This window comes from Physeter macrocephalus, chromosome 8, assembly GCF_002837175.3.
Source record: "Physeter macrocephalus isolate SW-GA chromosome 8, ASM283717v5, whole genome shotgun sequence".
NCBI classification, from domain to species: Eukaryota; Metazoa; Chordata; class Mammalia; order Artiodactyla; family Physeteridae; genus Physeter; species Physeter macrocephalus.
The window spans coordinates 9,109,684-9,132,457 of record NC_041221.1 but is presented as its reverse complement, the minus strand read 5'-3'; positions in this window follow the sequence as shown (position 1 = coordinate 9,132,457).

Genomic DNA, 22,774 nt, shown 5'->3' with positions numbered 1-22,774 from the left:
GAAATAAAGATACTGTACTACTGTACCCTATACAGTACTGTACAGTAAAATACACAAAAGTACAACCGCTTGTAGAGGATGCCCTCACGGGACAATGTACGCCAGACACGTGAACCAACTTACGTGACTGGACATGTGAACGCACGTTCACATCTGTGAAAGTTTGCAGCTTGAAGGTTCGTATGTAGGAGACTTACTGTAAAGCCTCCCCTGTCCATCCTATTTCGCAGTGCTCCCCTCGCTTCACCCCTGTTCTCCTCAATTTTATAGCACCTTCTAACATGCTATTAGTCTTACTCTTTTTTTTTTTTTTTTTTAACTTCGTGTCTCCTTCAGTGAGAAGTTCACAAGGGCAGGGGTTTTCATTTCGCTTGTTTGTGGCTGCATCCTCACCTCACACGACAGTTCCTGGCACATAATGAGTGCTCAGTAATGGTCGTTGAATGAATGAATATTGAATTACCTGGCTGCAAAAGTCACATATGCCTGTGGTAGAAGGTTGAGAAAACACAGAAAAGCATAAAGAAGAAAATAAAAATAGTCCATAATTCTCTGTAGAAATCATCTCCATTAATATTTCAGTGTAATGTCTTTTTTTTAACCTATGCATACATAGTTGATGTATTAATAGGGATATTGGTAAATAGAAGGTGATGGCAGGAATATGACGAGGAAGATAAAGATCTGAAATCACGTCAGCTAAAGGGACATTTTGAGGGATGTTTGGCCTGGAGATTAGAAGGCTGTGGAGGCGCATGATGGATGCTTTAGATATTATGGTGTCTAAGGCCAATTATACTTGTTTACATAAATCTAGACTAGGCAGAACCTACATTAATGGGGAAAGCTACAGAAAGGGTGATTTCAGCTCCATAGAAAGATCATTTCTCTCTAATTGGTCACACACCAGTGGGACTAAATTCTAGAGGACAGAATTTTCCATCACTGGAAGTTCAGATAGAAAGTCTATGGCTGGGACTTCCCTGGCGGTCCAGTGGTTAGGACTTTGCCTTCCAATGCAGAGGGTGCAGGTTCGATCCCTGGCTGGGGAGCTAAGATCCCACATGGCTCGTGGCCAAAAAAATGAAAAAATATAAAAACAGAAGCAATATTGTAACAAATTCAGTAAAGACTTTAGAAATGGTCCACACCAAAAAAAAAAAAAAAAATCTCCAAAAAAAGAAAGTCTGTGACCACATGTTCTACTTGAGGGCTTTCATCTGAAGAATCTCAGGTAGCAGCAAAATAAATTCAAAAAACTATTAACAGGTTTAAACTGGTAACAGTAGATTTGCATACAGTAACAGGAAATTTCTTATACTCCTGTGGATATTTTTCCCTTTCTATAAAATATCCTAATTATTTCTTATAAAATAATGACTTGTATGAAATACCTATTTAGTATTTATTTACTTATATATTTTTCTGTGATAAACCCCTTTGTATTCACAGTTTAAGTGTCATATTATCTGAGAAGAGTGTGAATTAGTTCTGCACACAATAGATCAGACAAGTAACTGATCTTCTTTTAACAAAACTACATCTCGATTTTTAGAAATCTATTATTCCGGAAACATCAGGGACACATTAGGCTACATAGTAACTAAGATTTTAAAGCCATGTTTTGAAGACCCTCTAAAGCCAATTGGTATAAACACGGTCAGGCTTGTCATGGTGATGATGTCATTTGTCCTGTAAACATCTTTTAGCCTTTGGGAGTCATAGCAGACCTATCAGTAGAATTCATAAACAAACCATTCGAAAATACACACAGAGAAAAGTCGGTAATTTGAGTAATTTAATTGGAAAAATCACAGGACATCTTGATGGATATATAAATGAGGTGATAGAACTAACAGTATATAGGATTTTTGCTTTGAAGCTGTTGATCTTTTCAGATTATTTTTTAGAAGAATGACATGATTTCTACTTGAATTGCTCTGTTTAGTACATTACAAGTTGTACGTTTTATTCCATATATATTTAAATTCAGTTTGAAATAAAACTTTTTTGCAATAAATCTGATGGCATTTTAATTTCAGTCATTCACAAAATAAATTTCAAATAGTTTGATTCTGTTTAAGCCTGACGTCTTGCCTTAAAATGCATGTTACGATTGCTTTTTTCAGTTAATTTTAGTGCTATGTCAGCCGTTTAAGGCTTGTTTTCTGCTACAGCGAGCGGCGATCAATCTACGGCATAAAACACGTCCTTCCCATTACTATCAATGGAGTGCAGTTAAGTGTGTTATAATAATGTAAAGTGAAACAGGAGACAAAGCATTTGTTAGTCAGAGCTATCTAGGCAACCCACCTTCATGATCTGAATTTATTTGGATTACCAAAATGATTGAGGGGATTTTTACTCAAGTCATTGTGGTTGGGTCATCTGGACTTTTCTTCACATTTCATTTGAATGAAGCGCCTTAAACAGAAACATCTGGGCGTGGAAAAGCCAGCATCAGAACGCTTACAAGGCAATAAAAAGAGTAATAAGAATTTATAATTGGAGGGCATCTTTCATCCAGATGGGTTCTGTGCAAGGTTTAAAAACCTTGCACAGAAAGGGAAGACAGATACACAGTGGTGCGCTTACCACTCACAGTTGCTGTCCCGTTAAGAGAAATTTGAAGTCTACAAATCCCCCCTCCCCCCGCAGACTTCTCACAACCACCAAAGTGCTGAAGGGACAGCTAAAGAAAGGAGCTCTCGCCCTGGACCCTCAGGAGCTGGCCCTTCCCTTGTGAATTCTGCTGGGTTGAGAGACAGTCCAGATGTGATCCTGGCCTGGCCATCCTCAGGTGCCTCTATCAGCCTCCCCAGTGTGTCCCCCACCCTTTTCATCACCACAGGTCCTCTCCCTTAGATCTTGGAGGTTGGTTCGTCAGCTGGCATGTGGCAAATATTGTATGGAGGCCGACCGAGAAGTTTCAATGCTCAGAAGAGCCTAATTTATGGAAGGATTAGATTGAGATGACAGGGGACATTGGAAAGCTCTCCAAGGCAGGGTCTGGTGCTTGCCTGTGTGTTGGATGTATTGTGGAGTCACAGGACCTGACCCCTGGCCGGGCCTCGCTCTGTGGAGGGGGTTTCATTGGAATAGGGGGGTGGAGATATATGTTCTTGTCAGTGTCTTCCATTGTGTTATAGGTGAATCATTCCATGTCAGGATATTGAGAGATACTGAATAATTCACTCACCATGGGCTTGTAGTTTACTCATCATTTTTCACTTAATAGCTAAGAGCAAATCAATTGTGCACAAAACAGTAGGGCTGGAGGGGGAAATGGGGACTAGGTTTCCTTTTGGGGTGATGAGAATGTTTTGGAACGCATAGGGGCGGTGGCTGCACACATTGTGAATGTGTTAGATGCGTAAGACAGTTAATTTCATGTTATGTGAATTTCACTTCAATAAAAAAAATGGCAGGAGAAAACTAAATATTTTTGAATGATGTTCAAAGATTGGGTGAGCCAGGTGCTGTTTTTGCCCATCAGACCTGCAGTCAAAGAAGAACCGGAAAAATGCTGCTCCGTGTGTTGACCACAGGGATTAGAGCTGTGCTGGAGTTTTGGGATGTCGCGTGCTTTTACTGCACGTCCTGCCGGGTCCTAGGGCTGTTCCTGCCTGAGCGTGTCTGCACAGGAGCTGGACTCATTAGCAGAAAAGAAAGGGAGGGAGAGGGGAAGTCAGGCAGTCATCGGCTTCAGTGGTCAGGAATATGCTCAAAACATTACCGCTTCAAGGAAATTACCGCTTCAAAAAATATAGTCATGATTGCTAAATGTCTCTATTTTTTTAACTTTTTGCCTTTATTTACTGATTTCTTTCTATCTTCCCATGCTTAAAAATGACTCAAAAGTTATATTCATCAGTCTAGAGCAGTGCTGTCCAATATAAATAAGAATGTGAGCCATGTATATAATTTTATATTTGCTAGTAGCCGCATTAAAAAAGTAAAAGTAAAAAGAAACAGGTGGAATGAATTTTATTTTTGTTTTAAATTTTAACTTGTATTCTTTTTTTTATTATTAATCTATTTATATTTGGCTGCGTTGGGTCTTCGTTGCTGCATGCGCACTTGCTCTAGTTGCGGCGAGCGGGGACTGGTCTTCGTTGTGGTGCGCGGGTTTCTCATTGCGGTGGCTGCTCTTGTTGTGGAGCACGGGCTCTAGGCGCGTGGGCTTCAGTAGTTGTGGCTTGCGGGCTCTAGAGCGCAGGCTCAGTAGTTGTGGCTCGCAGGCTCTGGAGCGCAGGCTCAGTAGTTGTGGCACATGGGCTTAGTTGCTCCGCGGCATGTGGGATCTTCCCGGACCAGGGCTCGAACCCGTGTCCCCTGCGCTGGCAGGTGGATTCTTAACTGCTCTGTCACGAGGGAAGTCCCGGAAATGAATTTTAATTGTGTATTTTCTTTAAATAGTTTCTTTAAGTACTGTGTCAGTATCTGCCTAGAGAGTGCAGTATATCCTTTCAACATGTAATTAATATAAAAATGATTGATATTTCGCTTTCCTTTTTCACACTAAGTCTTCAGAACCTGGTGTGTATTCTACTCTTATGGCACATCGCAATTTGGACTCACCACCTTCAAGTGCTCGAAAGCCACGTGTGGCTAGTGTCTGCTGTAGGGGGCGCGGATCGAGAAGTTACTATTTTTGCTGGGTTCTCTGGGCTCCAGAGATGCTCCGTAGGTGAAGATGAGGACCATCACATGGCACATTAGGGCTTCAACATCGTTATCGTTCAAGTGCCTTTACAAATAGGGCAGTTCCTGATCTCACAGTTTCGTGAATGAGGTAAAAGAAGCATTATTCTTTGTCATTTTGTAGGTGAGGAATCTGAGATTCTTACGACCTAACGAAGCTTGTTTACTCCTTCCTAGGAAGGCTGAACTGCTGTTCTGGCTTCCTGGTTGTCCTGGATAGGCTCTGAGAAGTCTCTGTTTCTGGGGGAAAGGGTTTATGCAACGGTGAAAGGAACTCAATCTAGTTTTACAGACTAAAGAGTGAATCTCGGAGCAGAAAAGTAGCTATCCTGGTGGTCTCGAAAGAGTCAATAGTGGACATTGAACAAGAGCCACATGGAGAGCTCCTTTGACTTGCTGGTTACAACCAGGAATCCAGGGCACTTCCTGTTCCTGTCTCCTAGTCAGTATCAGTCACACTTGGCCATATGGCTGAAAGCAAAGGGTTGTGGTACCTTGCAAAATTGCACCACTGTTGAAAACATGGAAACCAACAGCCTAGTTCACCGACTTAGCCACTTAGCCCTAGGACAAGCTCTGGCCAGAAATCCAGAAATTCCAGAAATCTGGAATTGCCCCCAGCCAGTGCCTCTCAGTTTGGTAGTAAAGTGGTTAGTGACTGGGTGGGAGCTCAGTTCTCAGACCCCTTCATCACTTTGGATATATTTCTATCTCTGTGGTCCAAGAGCTGCAAAGGAAGGAGGACCTACTGGATCCAGGAACACTCAAGGACACATTGAATTCTATTTTCCTTCCATAGTGCTAACTCCTGAGATTTTATTGACCCCCCCACAAAAGTGCATCTGTTAAATTTATCAAAACTTTTTTTTTGGTTAGGCAAAGACTTCACTTGCAAAAAGAAATTTTCGGGTTGAAATAATTTCAGGCGTATGAGTTTGGCATTTCTAAGTACAGATCAGTCATGGCTAATTGCACAACTTTTAGCTAGTGTGTTGAAATATGAATACTGACGAGACCCCCTTGGCTTGTGTGTTCACTCATCCTTTTATCCACCACACACAGAGTCTCAGGCTCTGTGTTGGGTTCTGAACATTCAAATGCATGCATAGCCTCTTGCCTCCAAATGTAACGGTGGCTATAGGCTGTTCAAACAGGAGCTTTGACAGACAAGGCACAAAAGGCTGGGAACACAGAAGCGGGGGTGACTTCCAGGAGAAGGCTTCACTAGGAGGTGAGGCTAGATCTGGTACAGAGGGATGGAGAGGAGTCCTCAAGGTAGATTAAAAAGAAGGGGGAGTTATTTTAGACCTGGAGCGAATGGCTGTTCTAGAAACCACAATCATTTGAGGTGGGCCGCTTCTCCCCATGGCTCACCCTTGGCCTTACCTGACCAGCTTTCTAGTTTGCGCCCTGGATGGAGATGTTCCCATGTTACTGTACGGCTCTGGTGGCTCCCAGAGCCCCTGTGCATAGGTTGGGTTTGGTTGGAGACTACCTCAGTGTCTACCTGGAGAGTTCAATTTCAGGGCTAACCTTCCAGCAAGATATTTAATCCTGGTCTGATGGAAGTCCGCACGTGAACTCCGTTCCGAGGGGTGCAGAGGAGCTGATGGCTTTCGGCCCATGTAATGCTTGTCACCAGATATAATAACCAAGGATTGGGTCCAGAGACAGCTTGTGTAGGCAGCGCAGAGCAGCGGAGAGGATGAGCTATGAAAAAGCACCAAGAAGGTAGTTTTGATTAAAAGAACCCAAAACAATTATGTGTGTGTTTCTTAAAGGTTGAAGATGTGGATTTGACAGGAAGTACCTTCTACTCCTGGAATCCCATAGCATTTTATCTGTATCCTTTGGTGAAAAGGGAAGCTGTGTCAAAATCAAGCACATTAATTTGTAAACACTAGTGAATTTATGGGGCCAACGTGGCAGAATATTTGAAATTGCCATTGCATCGAAAAAATCTAGGAAACACAGCAGCTTTCAGCAGTGAACACATTCTACTTTGTATTTATGGCTCTGCAGTATCTTGAAATGTAGGGCACACCCCTGATTCATCTTTGGGTCTTTCAGGTTGAATAGCTGATAGGTGTACACATTGTGAGTTATCTAGAAATATGGGGTATGTGGAGGAATGAATGAGGGAATGGGGAAAGGTGCTGTGAAAATCATGAAATAGTTACCAGTGTAAGATCTCAAATGGTTTTTGTCTGTAATAGGTGCTGAAAAATCGTTTCTGTTTTTAATTTTAGTAAAATACACAAAGCATAAAATTTACCATCTTAAGCATTTTAAGTGTACAGTTCAGTAACGTTAAGTATACTCATCTTGTTGTACAGCCAATCTTTAGAACTTTTTCATCTTATGAAACCAAAACTCTGTACCCATTAATCAACAACTTTCCATTTCCTCCTCTCTTGAGCCCCTGGCAACCACCAATTCTACTTTCTGTTTCTATGAATTTGACTAGTCTAGTCAAATAGACTAGCCTCACAGAAGAGAATGTGTCTTTTTTGTGCCTGGTTCATTTCACTGAGCACATTATAATGTCCTCAAGATTCATGCATGCTGTGATAGAGGTCAGATTTTGCTTCCTTTTTAAGGCTAAGTAATATTCCACTGTATGGATATACCACATTTGTTCATTTGCTCATCTGTTGATGGACATTTGGGTTGCTTCTACCTTTTGGCTATTGTGAATGATGATGCTGTGAGCATTCGTGTACAACTACCTCTTGAAGGTCTTGCTTTCAATTCTTTTGGGTATATATCCAGAAGTGGAATTGCTGGATCATAGGGTAATTCTATTTTTAATTTTTTGAGGACCTGCCATACTGTTTTCCATGACAGCTGCACCATTTTACACTCCCATGAACAGTGTTGGAGGATTCCAATTTCTCCACATCCTCACCAACGCTTGCTATTTTCTGTTTGTTTTTGTTTTCATAGTAGCCATCCTTATGCGTTGAGGTGCAAAACTCTTTTTTTAAGATTAATGAATGAAGCTATCGAGTGCCACCTGTTGTCTTCTATCAGTCAGTACCTTTTAAGAAATCATTCTTCAAAGAGGACTATATTTTGAAGTCATAAGCTTCCTATGTGTGACTTTTGAGAACTCTTTGAATCAAGTGTCGTTTTGGCAAAATCGCAACTTTGATGAAACACCCAAAACAACCTCTTCTCCCAAACCTTTAAAAATAGTAGAAATTGTTTTTGAAAAGCCACAGATCGGTCCTCTGTCAACAATGATTTTCGGGCCCACGCAAAGCTTAAGATTAGTAGGTAAGTCATCCCAGGATTGAACGCAGAGAATGAGATCGGAGTACACCTTATGGTATTATGTGTCTTGGGAAATATGTAGGTGAAGGAGCTGTCCAGCAGGAGAGAGGCAAGGCTTTATTTGCACATAATGTACTACAACTTTTTGTTGCACCACAAGTAGAAGTGAAGTGTTTGGTGTGTGCTCTTGTGTGTGCCTCTGTGTGTGTGTGGGGGGGGGCCAAGGGAGAGGGGGTGTTTCTCGTGTAGGAAAAAAACGGCTCTGTTTACTCCTGAACCTCCCCTTCCTTACTGTATGAGAAAAAAATATATACTTGCCGAAGGCAGGCAATTTTAAGAGTATGGATCCGGCGACATCATCCAGCAGAGTAAAATATCAGTTGAGCAGCTGGTATAAGAGAGCTTTGCAACGAGTTATGAGGCTCTGAAACTTTCCAAGTGAGTTTACGTACGCCCTTTGTGGCACGATATGGAGATTTTCGTTTAGCTTAAGTGTTTTAATGAGGTATTGCCATGTAGCACACGCAAATGAAAAACATATGATGTACCCCAGGCAAGAGAGAAGCAATAACTCTACAGATTTTTGAAGAAGACTAGTCATACCACAGGCTACCATTATAACAGAAAAAATAACAAGAATTTTAATACCGTTGTCTGGCCAAATATATTAATTTAAACTGAATGCCTTTAAAAAAATATTATAGCTGTGAGGCAGGACGTTCCATTGGTGAGCATCTTCAAAACCTTCATTTTAGAGGATTCACTGAAAATTATTGAAGTGGAGCAGCCTTTGCCCATCCGCACATTTGGAGGAACCACTGAAAAGTCTTTGATCATTTATGTGAGGCTTCTTTGAGTTTGACACAAAGAAGCTCAAATAAGAGGGGATGCTTTTTTTTAAAAAAAAAAATTTATGTACTTGTTTAGTTTTGGCTGCCTTGGGTCTTCGTTGCTGGGCACAGGCTTTCTCCAGTTGCGGCGAGTAGGGCCCATTCCTCACGGCGGTGTATGGGCCTCTCATTGCAGTGGCTTCTCTTGTTGCGGAGCACGGGCTCCAGGCGCACGGGCTTCGGTAGTTGTGGCACGCGGGCTCAGTAGTTGTGGCTCACTGGCTCCAGAGCGCAGGCTCAGTAGTTGTGGCACACGGGCTTAGTCGCTCCATGGCATGTGCGATCTTCCCGGACCAGGGCTCAAACCCGTGTACCCTGAATTGGCAGGCGGCTTCTTAACCACTGCGCCACCAGGGAAGCCCGAGATGCATTTTTAAGTGGGTTGACTTCTTTGCATTTACATAAGGGCGTGGCCGATTTACTGATAGCAGACACCCGATGGAGGAATTCCAGAATAAGAACACGGGGTTGTGCTTTCCAGGTCAGCTGTTCCATTGCCTGGACCACGTGCTGACTTGGGTTCACTTTCAGTCATTTGTTAGATTTCTGTGTATCTCGTTTGGAAATGTTTTTAGAAAAAGGTGTTCTGTGACCTCGCTTGGGTATTACTCCTGGGTTCTAATAACCCTTGTCTGAAAAAAAATACATTTTTGTGTATATCCTTTAATTTAGAAATCTGAAATCTCAAAGTGCTCTCCTACATTTTCATCCAAAAAGCATCTTGCTGACTTTCAGGTTCCGGAAACACAGAGATGAAAAAGAAATAGTGCCCTCAGGAAGCTCTGTAGCTTACTAAGCAGTTAATTTTTTACCAAAAGTCTCTGAAGACGGGTGATAACTGATACAACACTGCGAAGCTTGTTAGGTCAAGTGATGTAACTTTCTTATTTGATATCTTTATATTTCTTTCGAGTCTACCTCACACAAAACCACTGATGAGAACGTTCGGGTGATCACGACTTCTATCTGTAGAGACCGTTGAATTCCAGGTAAGAGGAGTTGGGGGAGGGGGAGCTGAGAGTGTGTGTTCAAGGCCATATCATGGAAGCTTTCTTCTCATCAGGATAATCTGAGATGACAGATGGTCTTTTCTCAGCTTGAACACAGCCAGGACTAGCATCAGAAATCTTTGCTTTCAGCTGTTTTCCTCACTTCAGTCCTTGAAGCTTCTCCTGACCCTCCAGCCTTTTCCGTAAAGATCCTCCTTTTGAATCCTCTACAAAGAGTCACCTTTTCCAAACTAGAATTGTTCCAGATGAAGGGAGAACACAGATGTGGAAGCTTCTTTCAGTTTTGTGAAATAACCTTTAGAAGTGACTTCAGGAATGATTTCCCATCGCTTGGAATGGCAGCCCACAGACACATTTCCCCCCTAAATACTCTCTTCATCTCCAGCTATTGGGTCTTTCTTATGTGAAAAAAAAATCGGTATTTTTTCCCCTGCAGCTCACATGAAGCCAGAAATGAACACCTGTGACTCACGTATTAGCTCATCTTGTCAAAACTTTCATGCATCTAGTTAGTATTGGTTGTCCGTCTGTGAATAATGGGAGAAGGTCTCCCTGTTTGCTAGCTCTCCTTGGGCAAGGCTTGAGCTTGCTCTCTCATACTTATTCTCGTTGCTACTTACAATTGTTCTGAAAGCAACCAAGAAAATACACAATATTGGTTCTTACACTGACGTGACTAGGCTTTGTATTGAGAGGCAAAAGAGAGAAATCATATGATAATATTTTTCTTTTATACATGTTTTTCTCTTTAAAGAACTGAATTGTCTATGTGGTTGTTTCAGATGAAAGAATGACTTTGGGAAGCTTTTTCTGGATGGGGTTCTGCTTAACACCCTGCACTTTGGTTCTGTCTGAACATGTGTAATTGGAAACATGTACATTCACAGTGGCCTTTGACTCTGAAGAATGGTACGGACATTTTTCCCAGCTTTGTTCGTTCTTATTTTGTCCCTGTGCCATGATTTTTTTTTAATTGAATTCAAATTTGCAGCTTTTAAAAGCAAACCACAAGAACATGGTTTTTAATCCCTTGAGATTTGTTTGCCCCTGTTCTACATATAAAATAGCAATTGCCTTAATATGGCCATGCCAGACTTATAAAACAATTAAAAATGGCATCTCTTTATTCATTTAGGTTTTTAAAAAATCTTTTACCAGTTAAGGTAGAGCATGTCTTACCAAAGCAAAGCAGAGGTTTTTCCCTTTGGCGAGTCCAAGGAGGTAGGGTAGCTATTTGCACGGATCCTTCTTCAAAGTGTCAAGGAAGGGTCAATCCTTGTTTTAAGTGGTAATTTTAGCCTGCAGCCAGATTCCAATCTTGGGGAGGGAAAAAAAGTCCTGGAAAAACTGTGTGGCCACATGTCGAGTGATGTCACCAGGTGGGGGAGGGCACCAAGAGAGGGTGAAGAATCTTATGGCTTTTTTGATTTGTGAACTGTTTCTGATTATCCCAATTGAGGGCGGGGGGGGGCGGTCCTTTGAATAATGACGCCTTGACATCCCTTCCCTGGGGAATCCACACTACTGGTCACCAGATGTGTTAGGGCAGCCGCTTCAAGCTTCAGACCTGTCCTGTGAGCTGCACATGTTCAGATACTGCTCTCCATTCACCCCTGCTGAAGGAAAGCCAAACCTGAAACCCACTCTCCCAATTAAAGAAAGTTCGAGTTTACAGTGATTTGTTATTAATATGCATGTCTTTGGGCCCAGTAATTGTTCTTTGGGCATATGACTGTTGGGCATGGGCTGTAGCTCAGCAGCTGCCCAAGTAGAACTCTCTTGGTCCTTTTGAGCTAAATATTAAATACTATGAGCATTTTCTGATATAGGAAATTTTATGTTTAGACATAAGTACAAAGCCCTAGATTGTAAACCTTGAAGGGGCTTTGAAGATCACCACTCCTGCAGATCTTTACATTTTCAACTTTTCTATTAGAATCTTGAAAAATATAAAATGATTCCTATTGAAGTCAGGTTCACTATCTAGAAAAAGCTTGCTTTTCTAGCCTGTGTCACTGTCATCGGGAAAAGCCACGTGCTAGTTGAATATGTAACTGTCTGTGTATGAGAGATTTAGGGAAATGAAGACATCACCTCCTCTCCAAGAAACCTAAAAATGTAGATGATGGATTGAGAGAAATTTAGAGCTGTACCTGCCAGCCCCTCACCCAGTGGAGGAATCTCCACCCCCAGAATCCTGAAAGATGTTATGCCACCTTTTCTTGCCTCTTTCTTCTACTGGAGGAACCCTTTGGCCTTTTGGAAAAGCTCTCCCCTTGGTCTTAGATAGACCCTCCAGAACTACTCAAGCCCAAAGAATAAGTGAATCCCTTTTTCACATGCAACCTTTTAACTATTTGCGGACAAGACACTCATGTCTCCCTCTGATCCTTATTTTTTCTTTTTCGACACAACACCCCTGGTTTCCTCCCCTGTTCTCTCCCGTGGTTTTTATTTCCTGTATCATCCTGGCTGTTCTCCCATGGATGTGCTTCCTATACTAGCATCACTTTGTAACATTCTGTCACTTTATTCTGTGCTTGTCAGACTACAACTAAAAAATAAAAACTGAAAGTAAATGCGACCTATTTGCAGGGCAGGAATACAGATGTGGAGAACGGACATGTGGACATGGGGGTAAGGGGAGGGTGGGACGAACTGGGAGATCAGGATTGACATATATATACTACCATGTGTAAAACAGATACCTAGTGGGAACATGCTGTAAAGCACAGGGAACTCAGCTCGGTGCTCTGTGATGACCTAGATGGGTAGGATGGGGGCGAGGGGGGGAGGAAGGTCCAAGAGGGAGGGGATATATGTATACGTAGAGCTGATTCACTTCGCTGTACAGCAGAAACTAACAGAACATTGTAAAGCAATTATACTATAATAAAAAAAAGTAAAAAAGCTAAAAGTCAGTGTGGTATTTCTGATTTGATCCAAGCAGCAAAGTTTCTTAAACTGTGGGGTGCTCTCTCTGAGTGACCTACAGTGTGTCACAGGGGTCTATTGCTCCCATCTGATTTCACTAACTTCTTGCTTTTTCCATATGAGGAGAGCTTTACTGGAGAACTTCACTATGTTTGTATGTGTGAGGTTAGATAAATAATTATCTGCTCATTTAAAAAGTGCAAATAGGGCTTCCCTGGTGGCGCAGTGGTTGAGAGTCCGCCTGCCGATGCAGGGGACACGGGCTCGTGCCCCGGTCCGGGAGGATCCCACATGCCGCGGAGCGGCTGGGCCCGTGGGCCGTGGCCGCGGCCGCTGAGCCTGCGCGTCTGGAGCCTGTGCTCAGCAACGGGAGAGGCCACGACAGTGAGAGGCCCGCGTACCGCAAAAAAAAAAAAAAAGTGCAAAGAATTCACAAAGATATAAAGTTGAAAAACCTGGTAAAGCCAGCGACCCCATTGATGGAGCTCTGAGGAAGCTGTGGTAACAAATTAACTCCAAATCCCAGGGGTTAACCTAATAAGCTCCCACACAGTCACTCAGGCTGACGGAAGTCCCCCCATCTTATGACTTGGTTGCATCAACACGTAGCTTCCACGCCCATCGTAGCAGGGGAAAGAGACACACGGGACTAATACCTGTTCTATACGATCCCTGGAGCACCGGTGACATCCTTCACTTGTGTTTATAATCCGGTGGCCGGAGTCTCTCGCAAGGCCCCAATAATTGCAAGGGCTGGGAATCTTCCAGAGTGTCCAGGAAGTTACTATGAAATTCATTAAGCTTAAAAACTTTTAAAAAAGATAATAGTAGTAAATAAATAAATAGTTAAAAAAAAAAAAAAGATTACTGAGAACTTCATTAAGCTTAAAAATATTTTTCTTGGGCTTCCCTGGTGGCGCAGTGGTTGAGAGTCCGCCAGCCGATGCAGGGGACACGGGTTCGTGCCCTGGCCCAGGAAGATCCCACGTGCCGTGGAGCGGCTGGGCCCGTGAGCCATGGCCGCTGAGCCTGCGCGTCCGGAGCCTGTGCTCCGCAACGGGAGAGGCCACAGCAGTGAGAGGCCCACATACCGCAAAAAAAAAAAAAAAAAAAAATTTTTCTTAAATAATAAAAAACAAAATAAATGGTAAAAAAGGTTATTAAGAAATTCATTAATTTTTTTAAGCATAGTGAATTTCTTAGTAACTGCCTACAGGTGGCTTATTTCCTAAACAAACACTTGAATGACTGAAGATTTTAGTGCTAATCCCTGAACTGAGATCTGAATGCCAGCCATAGACACTGGTTTGTCAGTAGCAGAGGTTGAACAAAGGCCCCCTAACCACAGGATTCTAATTGTGACCTAGTCTTGCCTCTGTTTATGTGACGTGTGGTTAATTGTATTAAGCCCAATGAAGACCCCTGGAAAATTTTTTTTTCAGCGTTTGAATCCTTGGACCCCATCCCCATAAAATGGTTCGTATACATGATATTAAAAGCGTTTGCTTCTGAGAACTGAATGTCAAGTCCATTCGTCTGCTGGATTAAAACTCATCATCGGATTTCTCATTAGTGAATCTCAGATGAGGGTGTCTCAATTACATGTCTAACCTCAAGAATGGATAGGTTTTAGGATGAGTTATATCATTGACTACTGTTAGATTATTGGTGTGATTTAAATATGGTCATGTATCTGGAAATAATTTATAAGTTGTAAGCTTGATAATCCAGTGTGAGGCACACATTTGGCACCATTACAGAAACTTTCAAAACATTTGTATCCTTTGACTTAATAATATTTCTAGGCTTTTTTTCTAAGTGAATTATTGGGCATTTTTAAAAAGAACTTTGTTCTTGGACTTTCCTGGTGATCCAGTGGTTACGACTCCACGCTTCCACTGCAGGGGGTGTGGGTTACGTCCCTGGTTGGGGAAGTTTGCACGCTGTGGGGTATGGCCAAAAAAAAGAAAAAAAAAAAAAGGAAGGTCTTTCCTTACTACTGGAGAGTATGGGGAGTAGTTAGCCCTAGACTAAGTGCTTCTGAGTGCTGCCAAAATAATTTTTAAAAGATCCGAAAGGATCAAACTATTAAAAAAGAAAGTACTTTGTCCTCAATATTGAAATATTGGAAATGGCTTAACTTTCTACTACTTAGAAGGTAGTTCAGTCATTCAACAGTTTGTTTTTTTTTTGCGGTACGTGGGCCTCTCACTGTTGGGGCCTCTCCCGTCGCGGAGCACAGGCTCCGGACGCGCAGGCTCAGCGGCCACGGCTCACGGGCCCAGCCGCTCCGCGGCATGTGGGATCCTCCCGGACCGGGGCGCGAACCCGTGTCCCCTGCATCGGCAGGCGGGCTCTCAACCACTGCGCCATCAGGGAAGCCCCATTCAACAGTTTTTACTTAAGCCTGTGCTAAATGCTAAGCACTGCTCTTGACCAAACCCAAAGGTTGAAATCCCTATTCTCTGAGAGCCATCATTCTGAGGAGGAAGACAGTTACCAGGGTAATTAAATAAAATACGTAATAAAATAAGTGAGATGGAGAAAAAGCAAGCGAAGAAGAACAGGGTGTACTGGGAAGCAGGAACTGTAGTGTTTCATGAAGAAATGAGCTAGGCCGCAGAGAAGGCAACCTTTGAGCAAACACTGGAAGGAGGGAAGGAGCGAGGCGGATGGATGAATTGGGGGAGATACCTTCCAGGCAGAAGGAGTGAGGACAAAGGCTCCAAGGTGGAAGCCTGCCTGACATGTGGGAAAACCGATGACCCAGCCATTCAGAGGACTCCTAGGCAGCCATTAAAATAATAACTGAGACCTATATGTATTCACAGGGAGAGACGGTGATATATAATTAGTGAAAAAAGCAAAGCGAATTTTAAAATGATATACATAGAAAATCCCATTATTTTTGGCTGCAACATTTTACCCATGGCTATTTATAAACATATACTTAGAAAAATATCTACAAGGATGTAACTCAGAAGGTTGACAGTCATTTTCTTATTTCCTTTTATACCTGAAAAATTTACTGCGAATTAATTGCAATGCAGGTGTAGGATCTTTTATAATTCAAAGATCATTCTATTATTAGTGCCTATCCCATATCATGGTACTCTAAATGAAGCTGAATATTCTAGCTAAATCTTGTCAGGAAAGATATTTAAATATTAATTCTACTAAACTCAATAAATAGTCATTTTTGAAAAGTTTTCTATAGCTTCTTAGTACGTAATACTAAGTGACCTGTCATAGGTTGGGTTGTGTCCCCACAAAATTTATATGTTGAAGTTCTAACCCTCAGGACCTCTCAGAATGTGACCTTATTTAGAAATGGGGTCATTGCAGATGTAATTAGTTAAGAATAGGTCATAGTGAAGTAGGGTGGGCCCTAATCCAGTATGACTGGTGTCCTTATCAAAAGGGGAAGTTTGGAGACAGATACGCACACACACACACACGTATACAGGCAGAACACCATGTGAAGATGAAGGTAGAGTTCTTGTTCAGGCTTATATGAGCCAGGGAACACTGAAGATCTCAGACCTTTTCTGGGCAAGGCCATGCACAGAATAGTGAGTCACCCTTTGGTCTTTAACAGACCCTGCTCTTCATGGAAAGCTCCTGCTCTGTCTTTGGTGTCCCTCCAAGAGAGGTGAGCTGGGGGTGGGGTGGGAACAGAAAACACCATGGGTCACCTTTCAGTTAACAGCAGTCCATGCCCCCTCTTCAGAACCTCCCTTGTCACCACGGTCCTGTTTGCCGTCTGCTGTGCAGCATTCTGGCCAGGAGGGAACTCAGTGGACTAAGGAATGATGTAGGGGGTCGTTCCTTGGTGTTCACTAAGCACTGCCCCTCTACTAAGCAAGCAGGAAGTTGTCTACCACTAGGGTCTTCACACTATAAGGCATGTTAAAGCACGATTTCCTGGCCTACCTCCGAAATGCTGTTCTGGGGGCCTGGGGAGGAGCCCATGCCTTTCGTTTCCATCCAGCCCTCGGTGATGCTGAAACTGCTGGTCTGGAGACTATGTTTTGAGTAGCTCTGACCTCCCAGGACTTGACCATGTTCCTGTCCCCAGTCCAGGGGGAATTTTCTTCTCACAACTCCACTTGGATATTATGCTCTTGAATTTCACCGAGAGCCAGCGTGGGGTAGACCATGCTTGTGGTGTCTGTCGCCATTTCAGAGAAGTCCTCTCAAGGGCTTTGCTCATTTTGTTGCTGGGTGTCCTTTGTGGAAAATTACCCTCAAGTCTGAGGATGTAGATCTATATTGACTCTCTTCTGATGAGTTGCTGGGCTTCTTAGTAGATGGCAAAAATTAAGAGTTAGGGATTAACAGATACAAACTACTGTATATAAAATAGATAACCAACAAGAACCTACTGTAGAGCACAGGGAACTATGCTCAGTATCTTGTAAGACTCTCTAATGGAAAAAAACCTAAAAAAGAATGTGTGGGTATATATATACATACGTATAACTGAATTACTTCGCTGTACACCTGAGACTAACACAACATTGTAAATCAACTATATTTCAGTAAAAACATTCTGTCATTCTGTTTTTCTCATTACTTTGTCTAATAAGACACTCAGAACGAGGATATTTCCCAACTGCTACAGCTTCACTCGGAATTCCTAACATAGTTTTCCAATTCTGCTGCTTGATTTTGTTCTTTCATATGTCCTAATAATATTTCTATAACTGTGTTTCTTATTCTTTTTTGAAGAAGTAAATTTTTATTACAAAGTTAATAATGGTAGATATTTAGTAAATATAGTTAATAAAAAGAAAAATAAAACCTTCCTAGCCCCATCACTCAGAAATAATATCTGTTATTTTTCAGTAGTAGTCCTCTAGTTAATACATAAAATTTATTTTAATTAAATTATACACATTTATATAAGACTATAATGTAAATTTATTTAAAAAGTAAAATTCAAATGATTTAAATGACTGAAATTAAAAATATTTAACTTAGAGTTTTATTAATTGCTGTTTATTGGTAGAATCATGAGTATCTTCTGTTGTGACATAGTCTCCTATGACATAGTAAAGACTCTCATCTATTCTTAGATTCCAATTTGACTCTTCTAGGTAGTTTCTAGTTTTTCGCTATCACAGACAAAATTGTGATTAATATTACAGTAAATACATCTAATTCATCTAGTATAAAATTCTAGAAATGGATTTATTTGGTGAGAGGAGGGGGGGGAGGGAGGGAAGGGGAGAGAGAGAGAGAGAGAGAGAGAGAGGTGCAGAGTTGAGCTTACTTTTTTTCCTAGTCACCGCTGGCTCTGGGTTCCTGCTTCCAGGGAAGTTGGTCCATTCCCGGATTATTTTACTTTCCTTGACCTCCAATCCCTGTCCTCCAGCCACGCCCCTGAGGAGAGAGTTCCTTCCGTGAGTTTCCCCAGCCCATCCCTCGCGCAAAGCATCCGTGTGTGTAACAGACCACATCCTCTCTTCTTCAGGACTCCTTTTTCAGTTCCACCGGTCTTTGAATTCACGCCCCTCCCCCCAACCCTAGAGTTACCTTTCCCCCACAAGAGTCGAAACAGTATTCTATTCAAAAAATTGATTCCTCAGGTATCCCTGTGAACCTCGTCACCTTACAGAAAAAATGAGCTTGATGTTTTGCTCAGCCCCCCATCAGCTCACTTGGCTTCCAGTCGACCTTTTCAAACTCACAGACCCATGGCTCAACCAAAGGTGTGGTCGCTAAGGACAGGTGAAAACCGCGATTTCAAGCTTGCTTTCTCCCTCTCCTCTGCCAGTTCCAGGATCTGATGGGAGATGTACAGAAATCAGCTTTACCACTGATGTAACTATGCCTCTCCTGCCCCGTAAGAAGCTGTTCTGGCTGAAGTCAGTTAGATAGCAACACGTAGGAGATTAGGGTTAAGTCTGTGGAATCGCGGGGGTGAACTGGACGGTGGGGATAAAGCAGTGAGACGGCTTGCAAACGGACCCCTTCCGGGGACTGGGGCGTGGTGGGGAACCCTGGAGGGGAAGCACCGAGGAGACCTCTGCATTTGGTGGGGATCAGGTTTTGTTGAAGGGCTAGAGTTCATCCAGGTGAGGCGTCTGGCAGGCATTTGGATGTACAGATCTGCATCAGGAGGGGGGCAGAGCTTGGGTAGCTGTGAAGGCATCAGTCTAAGAGGTGTGTGGGGACGTGGCCTCTCACGCAGGACGTGGGCGGGAACCTGCTAGAGGACTAGTGCCCAGGGGAGGTGTTGGAACCGGAGCCAGGAAGGAGATGTGAGTGGTGTCACCTTCACTGCCATGATCCTCACATCACACCAGCAGAGATGGGTCTTGAGAATCCTCTTACGTTGTCTTTATTCATTTTTTGGGAATATCTGAAATAAATTTCCCTTTTCCTTTTTTTTTTAGCACAGGCTCCGGACGCGCAGGCTCTGCGGCCATGGCTCACGGGCCCAGCCGCTCCGCGGCATGTGGGATCCTCCCGGACCGGGGCACGAACCCGTGTCCCCTGCATCGGCAGGCGGACTCTCAACCACTGCGCCACCAGGGGAGCCCTCCCTTTTCCTTTTTCAAATTCATTTTCTGATCTTTTTCTATGATTATAAATGCTGTTAATTCTGCATCATCCCCCACTCCTTCCAACGGTGGCTTGAGATCGAAAGCAGCAAGCATACTTTCTGTGATGGACTGAGTCCTAATTTATGACTTCTTGGTCTCATTGTTTGTAATTAGCACGAGCTCTTGCCTCTTGCATTAATTCTGTACTTTCTTTGGGAAGAATTTCAAACAGAGGAGTCTTGAGAGTTCTTCTGCAGGAAAATTTCAGAAGCTATTTTCAGAAGTGCTCAGGTTGAACTGGGAGATCACTCCTTAGACTTTTAAATGTTTCCCAAATAAAGGGTGCTGTTTCTGGCTCTGGAATTTCTTGCTTTGGGTAATTCTACAGGTTCCTGTCTTCTCCACATCAATAAAGAAAACCTAACCTCTTCTCACCTCTCTCTGTATTTGGGAGTTTCTCATAACACAATGTTCTGTTTTCAAGGATTCTTTTGTTTATTATATTTTAAACAAGCAATGATGTTTCTAAAAATGCTCTGAAAGGGAGAAGGAAAAGTCATTGACAGCTTTGTTCAGACCCTGCCAGTTTGGATGGCTGAGGCTGAGGGATTTCAGGGCAGTAGCTCATTTAGTTTTGTGCTGGTTCAGTTGATTAGTCATTTGAAATGATCAGCCAAGAGTCATGTATATGAAGACATGGACTCTCTTCCCGGCCAGCATTGGTTGCATAAGTCTTCCTAGTCCAGTGGTCACCAAGTTGCTGCCACTTTGTGACATATTTGATTTTATTTTTTGTTTATAGAAATCCAAGCCAGAAAGACTCACAGTTTTGGCAGTTGATTAAAGCCATTTAAGGTAGATTTTTGACACTGTAATTAAATGTGAGCACAAGTCAAATAGTGCTGCCATATTCCTGACAGTGGGGAGGGCTCCAGAGCTGGCAGAGGGTCCCTGCCTAGCTTGGGTTAGGTCTCTGGGATTCCAAAGAAAGCTTTGATTTGTAAATGGTTGGGTTGAACGATGCCTTCCAAAATACATCTTTTAGAGGTATGAACTAACAAAATAAATGAAAGAAAATTGGATTAATTTTAATAATTCTGCTTCTTTGATTCCAAATCTTTGAACACCTACAAAAACAGAGTGCCTCTTAAAAGCACAACTTTGCCTTTGGAGACTAGTACTCGGTTTCTGTTTATGAGCGGGAGAAGCCAGACATGTATTTTTAGATGGATGGAGGCATCCAACGGAGAGTGAAGGTGGCTGAGAAGCCCTTCCAGGGTGCTGGTCGGAGATCACTGGGCTTCTTGGAGCTTTCAGAGTGAATTCCTTTCAAATTATGTTTTTGAAACCAGATCCAGGCCCGTTTCTGTTATTGATTGTTTTCATATGAAATAACATTGAAATCCAGTAGCAAATTGGGCTAGATGTAGATGAGTATTCCACATGGGTAACTGGGATGTTAATTGAGAATTACAATAATGAATGGAGTGAGAATAGACACAGAACATTAACCGGGGTGGAAGCCCAGAGAAGCAGGTCAGGATGACCGCCAGTTTCGTGGTTAGAGAGTTCTTTGTTGCAACTCTGACCCTGCCTCTTACTCTCTGAACTTGGATAAAGGACTTACCCTGTCTAAGCCTTAGTTTCTTCATCTGTGAAATGGGAAGAATAGCATCTCATTCGTAGGACTATGGTTAAGAATTAATGGCTTATAATTAATGTACATAAAGCGTTTACAGGGATTCCTGGCATATGATAAATTCATAGTGTTTGTCATTATTTTAATAACCAATACCACTCTGTAGATAAAATAGAAAAGAGGTGTTTTCTTAGATATTTTTTTTGAGTATTTTTGGGGATATGTCAGTGATAGGTACTCATTAGAATGTTTACTATAAATACAGACTTGGTGTTATATAAGATAGCAGCAATGACAGTACTCTGGGTTCTATGAAAAGGTACAGGGAGAACATAATGGACTGTTTATCTGCAATAGACAACCATGGACGGTATATAAACATTAACCCACATTATTTTTAGTCTGCCCTGTCTGCCACCTGTGTGGGTTTTTTGAGAACTATAGGCCCCATTTCGGGGAGGGAGCCTGGAAGTGTGGGATCCAATGGCATTACTTGAAATGATTTTGAGTGGAAAGCTCAGCTCCCCCAAACACAAAGCCTCCTTTGATAAACCATTTTGCACAGCCAAAGTTGCTCCCACGTAAGAAATAACTGCCCCTAGCTCATATGGAACAACTCGTTTCTTCCCAAAACACATTTAATGTCCAAGAGAAATAGTCTAATAGAGCTTATACCTTCTTTTTTTGTATTATTTCCATCATATCATATCTAAACAGATGGTCAGAGCAAGATTGCTCAGATTTTTACTGGAAATTCACATGAGAATAACAACTGTGTCTTTTGGGATCGGCTTGGAAAATACTGAAACAAGAATTTGCTTATTCCTTTTGTCTAGTATGAAATTGATTTATGAGACAGGACCACTGTTGAACTTTGATAAATACCTTGGAAATATCTGATCGAACTTTCACATTGTAAAATGAAGCCACATGTAGATAATTGTTTGATTAAAATGACATATTTTGACATGCTTGATCTGCACTATAAACTGATAATTAAAAATAGTTGGGGTGTTTTTAACATTGCTGGTAGAGCAGTTATGGCCAAATCCACTTTATAACTTTGAAACAGCTTTTATTGATTGTGACTTTATATAATCATTTGTCATATTGCAAGTAAGAGAATAGAGTTCGTGTATGGATTTTTAATTTATGATATCCTCTTCTTGCAATACCAACATAATCCATCTTTTCAAATGTTAGTAAATCAAGACAAAACCTTTTATTAGTAAATTTACAGACACTAAGAAAAAAGAGACCAAAAATGCATATTTTGTAAAGACCATTACTTCAGAAGTAAATCGTTCCTTTCATTTGAGAAAAAGTACATCTTTTTATTACATCTTTTAATTTAATTGACTATATTTTACCAAAATTTATATATGAAACAGGCCACACTTATACCACTTTCTAAAAGCAAACCTTTTTTTTCCCCATCACTTGTTCATAGGGAGGGGACCACACATTATGAAAAATTATGAATGCTACTCTAGGTTTAGATTTAAGCAATTCTTTCCGTAATAGAAAACTCTCCATTTTCATATGGTACTATTTGCAGTTATTGCACGTAACACAAATTATAACCCTTCATACTGAGAACTTCAGCTGATGAGAGGACTGATTATCAAATGTACCCAGAAATAACTGAATTTCATTCACATCATATTTTTAATATTCAAACCACACATTGCAAATATATGATCAAGAATATCACAAATAAGAGTGTCTGGATCTGAAAACGTACCCCCAGAGCCCCTTTAATGCTAGTCT